Below are 11,607 nucleotides of genomic sequence, written 5' to 3' on the forward strand. Positions count from 1 at the left end.
ATAATCGCATTTGTCATCCATTCATATGGTTATTCGGATTGAGTTATTTTGGGTGAAAAACGAGAAAAAAGACGTCCGGATATGTTTCCGTCATTGGGCAAAATTTTAAGTCAGATTAGCTTTCCGGTTTGCGTTTTTCTGTATACTTTGAACATACATTAATACTACGAATACAGTGTATTTTCTGTCTTATATCCGTCATTAGATGAATTTTAAGTCAAATTAGAACCCCGGTTTGCGTTTTTCTTTTTTACTTTGAAATAAATACATATACTACGAATAAAGTGTATTTTTCTGTCTGATATAATTTTCAAGTTTTCTATCCACGGCAGTCACAGGTTTTATTTAATAGAGAGGGTCTGAATAATCAATCAATGACCGCTGTGGATCAATTATTAAACCAAGAAGTGACTGTAAAAAGAAAATACACTTTCGGGACGTCTGGAACGGGTGTTTTTAAGATAGAAATTTCAGGATTGACCATTTCGGGATCCGGGATTTCTTTTTTCGAATTTCGGGATGTCGAGATGTTTAATTTGTATAATAAATTCAGAACCTCAGGATTTCATGTTTTTAAGCCCGGGATATTGGGATCAGGGCCCCTCTGCAGTGGCGGATCCAGAAATTTTCATACGCAGGGGGCCGTTGACTGCATAAGAGGGGCCCGCTCCGGTCATGCTTCAGTGATTCCCTATATAAGCAACCAATTATTTTCAAGAAAGAGGGGGGCGGGCCCCCTAAATCCGCCCAGTCCCGACCCCCTGTAATGACAGTTCATTATATACAGATAAGCGCTAAAATTATTCATGTGTCATTAAAGCAAACAAAAAAAGGATTTTTTTGTGGAAAAAGGAGGAGCCGGGCTAGGAAAACCATTATCCTGTCCCAAATTACCTATGACTTTTGATACCTTTTCTGAAATTATCAAGTCACTAAATGTTTTACAAAAAAAGAAGATGTGGTATGAATGCCAATTAGACAGCTCTCCACAAGAGACCAAACTGACACCGAAATTAACATTTAAAGGTCACTTTACGGCCTTCAACAATAAGCAAAAGCCGATACTGCATAGTCTGGTATAAAAGGTCCCGAAATGACAATGTAAAACAATTCAATTGAGAAAACTAACAGCCTTATTTATGTACAAAAAATGAACGAAAAACAAATATCACTGAACCACTGAATTACAGGCTTCTGACTGGAATGTTCATAATACATGTACACTAAATGTATGTTCATAATGAAATTAATAGAAAACAAAAAATGGGAATTTTGGAAATAAAGGAGGAGGGTTACAAAACATTTTCCTGTCCCCAAGTACCTTTTAGTACTTTTTATTCTTTTCCTGAAATTCTCAAGTCATTAAATCTTTTAAAAAATTCTTCCTACGACACTTTACATCCTTTCAAATACGCTCTGAATGCCCGCGATTTCGCGGGTGTGTTCTAGTGTTAATGAGTAAGACACATGGTATATAAAATTTGTAATATAAATAAATTGATTGACAGCTTCAAGACCTTCAACTAATATTGAAAATTGATCACGTTACAGTTTTATCCAATGAAATGGAAGCTCGCGCAAGTCACTTTGCACTTCGTGTATGATCGTCTGTGTATTTCATGTAATAAAACCCCTGAATTTGCAGAAAGAAAAGAGGATTAAATAATCATTCTGATGACGGTAGGAATGTTTTTTTTTTGTTTTCAATGTAACACCCTTTATAAATCAAAATTTAATTGAATTTTTGCAAAGGAAATGATAATTTTACATTTCATATTTTTCAAAACTGAAAGAAGAAACACTTAGTGATTGTTTCCAAAATTAAGGGAATTCGTAACAATCCTATATAGTTGAAAATGTGGTACACATAATTTATTGCCTTTTCTTATAAAATGAAGATCTTGACTTTTTAGTACGTTTTACAGTTTCCTAAATATTTTAGAGGCGGATACATTTTAAAGAAAAAGGTGGAGCTTCAGCCATGGAATAACATGAACATGAATATGTTATACCATGGCTGAAGCTCCGCCTTTTTTCCTTTGAAATCTAGTTGAGTTGCATATTTAATTAGCAAAGTATGTTACAACATAAATTTGCATATAATATACCATGGTTTTCCCTCACCACACTTTTTAAGCAAATTATTTCATAAAAACATCAAAGGAAAAAATCAAATTTATGTTACAAATGGGAAATAAATATACAACCTCCCCCAATAAATGTTGACATAACAGGAAAAAAGTAATAAAAGTTTCTTTTAAGACTGCTCAAAACAAAACAAAAAATAACTCATGCACGAAAAAGATATTTTGAAAGATTAACATTCCTAAGGTTTCTGTTTTATATTTTTCTCTTATCTTTTATTCTAAATTAAATTATCACTTCTGACTGAAACTAAAAAAAGAGTTATAAGCGAGTAATGGATAAGAGCATTCGTAAACATAGAAAGCAAATTAGACACAAGATAGAAAACTTAAAATCGATTAACCCGAAAGAATACTGGAAGATTTTGAACGGTGGTAAAAGGGGAAACAATCCATGTGTACATATTTATATTTTGTTTGATTATTTTAAGAATTTAAATATAGGAAATTCTGAAGATGAAGAGATTGTTTTAGAAAATCAGAACAATGTAAAAGATTTAAATGTTATATTAAATTCATCTATTACAGAAGAGGAAATTGAAAAATCTTTGAGAAAGTTAAAAAAAATAATAAATCCTCTGGTGATGATATGATTGTAAATGAATATTTAAAACACTCTTTTAGTGTTATGTCACAGGTGTTTGTGAAACTTTTTAATATTATATTTGACAGTGGAACTATCCCTGAAAATTGGCTTTCTGGAAATATAATAACTTTATTTAAGAATAAAGGTAACAAACATGATCCTAGCAATTTTAGACCTATAACAGTTTTATCACCACTCTGTATCTATCACCAAAGTGAATATCTAACACCACTCTGTATATCCACCAGTATTCTCTATATCTGTCACAACTCTGTATATATATCATCACTCTGTATATCTACAACCACTCTGTACATATATCACATCTCTGTATATCTATCACCACTCTGTATGTTTATCACCACTCTGTATATCTATCAATCCCTCTGTACATCTATCTTCACTCTGTATAACTATCACCACTCTGTACACATATCACCTCTCTGTATATCTAACGACCCTCTGAATATCTGTCACTCCTCTGAATATCTTACACCACTCTGTATATCTATTACCACTCTGTATAAATATCACCACTCTGTATATTTACTACCACTCTGTATATCTATCGACACTTTGAGTATCCATCACCCCTCTGAATAACTTACACTTAAATGTATATCTATCACCACTCTGTATATCTATCACCAATCTGAATATCTATCACCAATCTGTACATATATCACCACTCTGTATATCTATCACCACTCTGTATGTCTATTACCACTGTGTATATCTATCATCCCTCTGAATATCTATCAACCATATGAATAACTATCACCCCTCTGAATATATATCACCACTATGTACACCTATCACCAATCTGTATATCTATCGACCCTCTGAATATCTATCACCACAGTGAATAGCTGACACAACTCTGTATATCCATCAGCATTCTCTATATCTGTCACCACTTTGTATATATATATATCATCACTCTGTATATCTATAACAATTCTGTAAATCTATCACATATCTGTATATATAATACCACTCTGTACATCTATCACCACTTTGTATATCTATCACCACTCTGTATATCTATCAACACTCTGAAGGTATATCACCACTCTGTATATCTATCACCACTCTGTATATCTACCAACACTCTGTTTATCTACCTCTGATCTAAATATCTATCTAACTTTGTCTATTATCAACCACCCTGTATATCTATCACCTCTCGAATATCTATCACCACTGTATATCTATCACCACTCTGAATATTTAACACCACTTTGTATATCTATCACCACTTTGTATATCTATCACCAATCTGAATATCTATCACCACTATGTACATCCATCAACACTCTGTATATCTATCACCACTGTGTATATCTATCACCCCTCTGAATACCAACACTCTGTATATCTACCTCTGATCTGAATAGCTATTATAACTTTGTCTATTATCAACCACCCTGTAAATCTATCACCACTCTGTACATCTATTACCAATCTGAATATCTATTACCACTCTGTATATCTATCACCACTCTATATGTGTATCACCAATTTGTATATCTATCACCCCTCTGAATATCTAACACCACTCTGTATATCTATCACCAATCTGAATATCTATTACCACTCTGTATATCTATCACCACTCTATATGTGTATCACCAATTTGTATATCTATCACCCCTCTGAATATCTTACACCACTCTGTATATCTATTACGAATCTGTATATATATCACCACTCTGTATATATCTACTACCACTCTGTACATCTATCACCACTCTGTATATCTATCGACACTCTGAGTATATATCACCCCTCTGAATATCGAACACTTATTTGTATATCTATCACCACTTTGTATATCTATCACTAATCTGAATATCTATCACCACTCTGTACATATATCACCACTCTGTATATATATCACCACTCTGTATATATATCACCACTCTGTATATATATCACCACTCTGTATAGCTATACAGACTGTGTATATCTATCATCTTTCTGAATAACTTACACCACTCTGTATATCTATTACCACTCTGTATATATATCACCACTCTGTATATATATAATACCACTCTGTACATCTATCACCACTCTTTATATATATCGACACTCTTGAGTATCTATCACCCCTCTGAATATCTAACACTTATCTGTATATCTATTACCACTCTGTATATCTATCACCAATCTGTATATCTATCACAACTCTGTACACATATCACCACTCTGTATATCTTTCGAACCTCTGAATATCTATCACCCCTCTGAATATTACCACTCTGTATATCTAGCTCTGATCTGAATATCAATCATAAATTTGTCTATTATCAACCACCCTGTATATCTATAACCACTCTGTACACATATCACCACTGTGTATATCTATCACTCCTCTGAATACCAACACTCTGTATATCTACCTCTGATCTGAATAGCTATTACAACTTTGTCTATTATCAACCACCCAGTAAATCTATCACCACTCTGTTCATCTATTACCCCTCTGAATATCTAACACCACTCTGTATATCTATCACCAATCTGAATATCTATTACCACTCTGTATATCTATCACCACTATATATGTGTATCACCAATTTGTATATCTATCACCCCTCTGAATATCTTACACCACTCTGTATATCTATTACGAATCTGTATATATATATCACCACTCTGTATATATCTACTACCACTCTGTACATCTATCACCACTCTGTATATCTATCGACACTCTGAGTATCTATCACCCCTCTGAATATCTAACACTTATTTGTATATCTATCACCACTTTGTATATCTATCACCACTTTGTATATCTATCAATAATCTGAATATCTATCACCACTCTGTACATATATCACCACTCTGTATATCTATCACCACTCTGTATAGCTATAACGACTGTGTAAATCTATTATCTTTCTGAATAACTTACACCACTCTGTATATCTATTACCACTCTGTATATATATCACCACTCTGTATATATCCACTACCACTCTGTACATCTATCACCACTCTGTATATCTATCGACACTCTGAGTATATATCACCCCTCTGAATATCTAACACTTATTTGTATATCTATCACCACTTTGTATATCTATCACTAATATGAATATCTATCACCACTCTGTACATATAACACCACTCTGTATATATATCACCACTCTGTATAGCTATAACGACTGTGTATATCTATCATCTTTCTGAATAACTTACACCACTCTGTATATCTATTACCACTCTGTATATATATCACCACTCTGTATATATCTACTACCACTCTGTACATCTATCACCACTCTTTATATATATCGACACTCTTGAGTATCTATCACCCCTCTGAATATCTAACACTTATCTGTATATCTAACACTTATCTGTATATCTAACACTTATCTGCATATCTATTACCACTCTGTATATCTATCACTAATCTGTATATCTATCACCACTCTGTACACATATTACCACTCTGTATATCTTTCGAACCTCTGAATATCTATCACCCCTCTGAATATCACCACTCTGTATATCTACCTGTGATCTGAATATCAATCACAACTTTGTCTATTATCAACCACCCTGTATATCTATAACCACTCTGTACACATATCACCACTGTGTATATCTATCACCCCTCTGAATACCAACACTCTGTATATCTACCTCTGATCTGAATAGCTATTACAACTTTGTCTATTATCAACCACCCTGTAAATCTATCACCACTCTGTATATCTATCACCAATCTGAATATCTATTACCACTCTGAATATCTATCACCACTCTGTATATCTATCACATCTCTGAATATTTAACACCACTCGTTATATCAATCACCACTTTGTATATCTATCACCAATCTGAATATCTATCACCACTATGTACATCCATCACCAGTCCACTGTGTATATCTATCACACCTCTGAATATCTATCACCCCTCTGAATAACTATCACCCCTCTGAATATCTATCACCCCTCGGAAAACCACCACTCTGTATATCTACTTCTGATCTGAATATTAATCACAACTTTGTCTATTATCAACCACCCTGTATATCTATCACCACTATGTACACATATCACCACTGTGTATATATTACCACTCTGTGCATCTATCATCACTTTGTATATCTATCACCGCTCTGTACACATATCACCACTCTGTATATCTATCGACCCTCTAAATATATATCACCCCTCGGAAAACCACCACTCTGTTTATCTACCTCTGATCTGAATATTAATCACAACTTTGTCTATTATCAACCACCCTGTATATCTATAACCACTCTGTACACATATCACCACTGTGTATATCTATCACCCCTCTGAATACCAACACTCTGTATATCTACCTCTGATCTGAATAGCTATTACAACTTTGTCTATTATCAACCACCCTGTAAATCTATCACCACTCTGTATATCTATCACCAATCTGAATATCTAAAACCACTCTGAATATATATCACCACTCTGTATATCTATCACATCTCTGAATATTTAACACCACTCGTTATATCTATCACCACTTTGTATATCTATCACCAATCTGAATATCTATCACCACTATGTACATCCATCACCAGTCCACTGTGTATATCTATCGACCCTCTAAATATATATATCACCCCTCGGAAAACCACCACTCTGTATATCTACCTCTGATCTGAATATTAATCACAACTTTGTCTATTATCAACCACCCTGTATATCTATCACCACTCTGTACACATATCACCACTGTGTATATTCATCACCCCTCTGAATATCTATCACCCCTCTGAATACCAACACTCTGTAAATCTACCTCTGATCTGAATAGCTATTACAACTTTGTCTATTATCAACCACCCTTTAAATCTATCAACACTCTGTACATCTATTAACCCTCTGAATATCTAACACCACTCTGTATATCTATCACCAATCTGTAAATCTATCACCACTCTGTATATCTATCACCACTCTATATGTGTATCACCAATGTATATATCTATCACCCCTCTGTATATCTTACAGTACTCTGTATATCTATTACCACTCTGTATATATATATATCACCACTCTGTATATATCTACTACCACTCTGTACATCTATCACCACTTTGTATATCTATCGACACCCTGAGTATATATCAGCCCTCTGAATATCTAACACTTATTTGTATATCTATCACCACTCTGTATATCTATCACCAATCTGAATATCTATCACCACTCTGTACATATATCACCACTCTATATATCTATCACCACTCTGTATGACTATTACGACTGTGTATATCTATCCCCCCTCTGAATATCTATCAACCCTCTGAAAAACTATCACCCCTCTGAATATCTATCACTCCTCTGAATATCTATCACAACTCTGTATATATATCACCACTCTGTATATCTATCATCACTTTGTATATCTATCACCACTCTGTAGACATATCACTACTCTGTATATCTATCGACCCTCTGAATATCTATCACCCCTCTGAATACCAACACTCTGTATATCTACCTCTGATCTGAATATCAATCACAACTTTGTTAATTATCAACCACCCTGTATATTTATCACCACTCTGTACACCTATCACCACTCTGTATGTCTATCACCAATGTGTATATCTATCATCCCTCTGAATATCTATGACCCCTCTGAATACCAACACTCTGTATATCTACCTCTGATCTGAAAAGCTATCACAACTTTGTCTATTATCAACCAACCTGTAAATCTATCACCACTCTGTACATCTATTACCCCTCTGAATATCTAACACCACTCTGTACATCTATCACCAATCTGATTATATATATACCCACTCTGTAAATCTATCACCACTCTGTATATCTATCACCACTCTGAATATCTATCAGCCCTCCGAATATCTATCACCACTCTGTATATATATATCACCACTCTGTACATTTATCATCACTCTTTACACCTTTCACCACTCTGTATATCTATTTACTCTCTGAATATCTATCACCCCTCTGAATATCCAACACCACTCTGAATATCTATCATCACTCTGTATATCTATCACCACTATGTATGTCTATCACCACTGTGTTTATCTATCACCCATCTAAATATCTATCACCACTCTGTATATCTATCACCTCTCTTTACACCTTTCACCACTCTGTGTATCTATCGACCCTCTGAATATCTATCACCCCTCTGAATATCCAACACCACTCTGAATATCTATCATCACTCTGTATATCTATCACCACTATGTATGTCTATCACCACTGTGTATATCTATCACCCCCTCTGAATATCTATGACCCATCTAAATATCTATCACCACTCTGTATATATATATATCACCACTCTGAATATATATCACCACTCTGTACACATATCACCATTCTGTACATCTATCATCACTCTGTATATATATCCCCACTCTGTACACATATCACCACTCTGTATATCTATCACCACTCTATATATCTATCACCTATCTGAATATATATCACCATTCTGTACATCTATCACCTCTCTGTACACCTATCACCACTCTGTATATCTATCGACCCTCTGAATATCTATCACCACTCTGTGTATCTATCACCAATCTGAATATCTATCACCACTCTGTACATCTATCACCACTCTGTATATCTATCCCCACTCTGTATGTCTATCACCACTGTGTATATCTATTACCCCTCTGAATATCTATCACCTCTCTGAATATCTATCACCACTCTGTATATCTATCATCACTCTGTATATCTATCACCACTGTGTATATCTATCACCACTCTGTACACCTATCACCATCAACGTATATCACTAGTCTACACCTATCACCATCAACGTATATCACTAGTCTACACTGATGCAGTATTCCCCCTACTTAAACGAGGATGAAAATCAAATTTCAGTTGCACAGTTTAACATGCTATGCTAAATAGGGCGTATTGCATTTCCGCTAATTGTTTTAAGTCCCAATACTACGTTTCCGCAAATTTAAAGTATTTAAAATATATAATAACATAGAAAAACAAGTGAATGTGTTAACATTGTAAAAGACTGGATAAATAAATTAGGTTTTGGTCATCTCACTTTTGATACCTTTTATTTAAAATATCACATAAATAGTATCCAACAAAGAATCTATGACCAGGCTTATCAAATTATGAATTGTTCTATCAATAAATGTGAAAATTTAAATTTCTTTTGTCATACTAATAGAATTAGAAAAAGGCCCCCATATATTGATATATGTAAATTCAAAACTGACCGATCAGTTCTCAGTAAATTTAGACTAAGTGCCCATTCCCTAGCAATTGAAAGATTGAAAGAAGTAAACGCATTTGCTTATCCTGTGACAGACAAGCAATTGAGGATGAATACCAATTCTTCTCTATCTGTCCATGCTATACATTATTGAGGGATACCTATATACAAAATATTAATAAAAATCTTAATTTCAATTTTATAAATAACATTGAAGCATTTGACCGTACTTTTAAATAGCAGTCTACCCGTCATTATAAAAATCACCATAATTTTTTGTTGGCCCCTTTTTAGGACTAAAAACATAAAATAAGTGAAATATGCACTTTTTAAACGGTTCCTGGCGTGGGGCATTCATATTTTATAGTAGCTGGTAAGGTGTAAGGGTAGGACATTTAAGATGCTGTATCTCCTTATTAGTTTCTATCATTAAATGATAGTTTGGATCCAAGAGCTACATGTATGTACTGATACATTTAATGTGTGATTTGTCAGTAAAACATAGGCATATAAAATTCTCACGCGTTTGTTGTAAGTTAAGTAAGAATAACCTCACAGAGTTCTTGTTGTTAACAAGATATACGCCGGGCTATTCGATTGAATTTGAAATACGACCGACATGAGTTAAAAAAGAAAAAAAAACAATTTTTATCCAAATGTTTGATTGATATGTTTCACCCAACAACATTAAGTGAAGAAAAGGGTTCCAAATCAATCAAAGGCTAAGAATGAGTCTGAAATGACAACGAATTTATGAATGCCGGCCGACAAATGAAGACATAAAGGCCACACCCAGCAGGCAGGTTGCTCTGATTCCTTTCACGGATTTGGCTATACTTTTTGGACCTTTTGAATTATAGCTCTTCATCTGTTATATAAGCTTTGGATTTCAAATATTTTGGCCTCGAGCATCACTGAAGAGACATGTATTGTCGAAATGCGCATCTGGTGCAAGAAAATTGATACCGACGCAACGTCAGATATTGCTACCATTTAGTGTAACAGAAAAATGACATTAAATTGGAAACCACACTATCTAATTCTTCCTGCTTTCCTTTTTGGGTAAATGCAAAGTATAACAAACAAGTATAAATGCCGTGAGAATCCAATCCAATATGATTTTATAATTAGCATAGGATATTCAATTTTACTGCTAGTAATTACGTGTTTTTTGGAGGAATGTTGCTGAATTATATATTCATCCCGAGTATGATTTTTTTCAAGCAGTGACATACAATAGCTTATAGTTATAGTTATGATACTGACGTTTTCTTACTTTTTGATCGTCTTATAGATGTGCATTTTTTTTAATGTGTGTATCATTTCGTTTTGTTGAAAGCAGGACATTTATATTTAGTGGAGGAAGGAACACGCGAATGCAGTTCATGCCGTCCCTAGCATATTACGCTTGTGGCGACGTCAAATTATGATAACGGACAAACTTGCAAGACAAATTCAAAAGTACTTTTTATTGGTATAGTTATCAAAGCCGAAAAATAATCTTCACGAAATCAAATCTCTATTTTTTGGCCGTAAAAGATTTGTGAAGGCATGAAAGTTTAACTCGGACATTTCCGCAAGACATTGCAAATCTATTGTTTTGAATTGAATATGTAGCTC

The sequence above is a fragment of the Mytilus trossulus genome, chromosome 7, assembly GCF_036588685.1.
Source record: "Mytilus trossulus isolate FHL-02 chromosome 7, PNRI_Mtr1.1.1.hap1, whole genome shotgun sequence".
NCBI lineage: Eukaryota > Metazoa > Mollusca > Bivalvia > Mytilida > Mytilidae > Mytilus > Mytilus trossulus.